This window comes from Orycteropus afer, unplaced genomic scaffold (genome assembly GCF_000298275.1).
Source record: "Orycteropus afer afer isolate SDZICR_OR568_19922 unplaced genomic scaffold, OryAfe1.0 scaffold00041, whole genome shotgun sequence".
NCBI classification, from domain to species: domain Eukaryota; kingdom Metazoa; phylum Chordata; class Mammalia; order Tubulidentata; family Orycteropodidae; genus Orycteropus; species Orycteropus afer.
Genome location: NW_006921628.1, coordinates 15,380,332 through 15,381,178, shown reverse-complemented (window position 1 = coordinate 15,381,178; position 847 = coordinate 15,380,332). Strand labels below are relative to the sequence as shown.

General features: G+C 38.3%; 1 protein-coding gene across 1 annotated transcript in view; it reads left to right on the top strand.

The window, feature by feature from the left end:
• The window catches only part of CADPS (calcium dependent secretion activator), a 741,642-nt gene that overhangs the window by 700,342 nt on the left and 40,453 nt on the right, over nt 1–847 (top strand). The gene's annotated exons all lie outside the window — the stretch shown is intronic.

Below are 847 nucleotides of genomic sequence, written 5' to 3'. Positions count from 1 at the left end.
ATAGGTCTGACGAATTTGGCTTTAGATCTAAGCACTAAGAGGGCTGCAGGTACCCAGGAGAAAACCATATCTTCCATAAACATCACCAGGGAAGAAATGGAAACAATAATAATAAGTTTCTCAAGTCCCGCCAGGCAGGGGTCTCCACCCCTCCTGCGAATGGACTTTGATGTGTGGCTGCCAAAGGAAAGAAGCAGAGAGGTACCAGTTTAGAACTGATAGCTCTCACTTACATCTCCTTGGAGAACCCCTATTGTTTTGTATCAAAAAACTGCAACAATTATAGGACCATCATGGAACCTGCTCAATCCATTTGCTGAAAATTGCTTGAAAGTGTAACATTTGACTACTGTGGCTTTGGGTTGTCCTCATTGTTTTTCAAATTAATACCTTGTCATTGTTTTAGCAGGTGTTAAGAAATGTTACTAGCATCCCAGGGGCCAAGCATTGGCCCTTTGCTTGATAATTGTTTGCTTTGTATCAGGAAAAAAAATATATATATATATATACAGTCCTACTGTTTCCAAACCCTCCTCATTTTCACCCTGGAAATTACACGGAAGTGTTAACTAACTTCAATTTGCAGTGCCTGACAGTCACGTCTTGTAGAAAAATGATACTTTGTGATCTAAGGTAAATCACAGTAATGAAAACTCATCTTTTTAGTTATTAGCAAACATATGTATCTACTGTGGAAATTTAAGGGGTTTGTGGCAGCTCTCCTAATGACCCATATTACGGTGTTTTAATAGGTTCCTTTGGAGATAACTTTGCGCCTTCTCAAGCAGTGAACATTCTGAGTTTCTCTTTCTTTCTTTCTTTCTTTTTCTTTTTCTTTTTTTTTTTT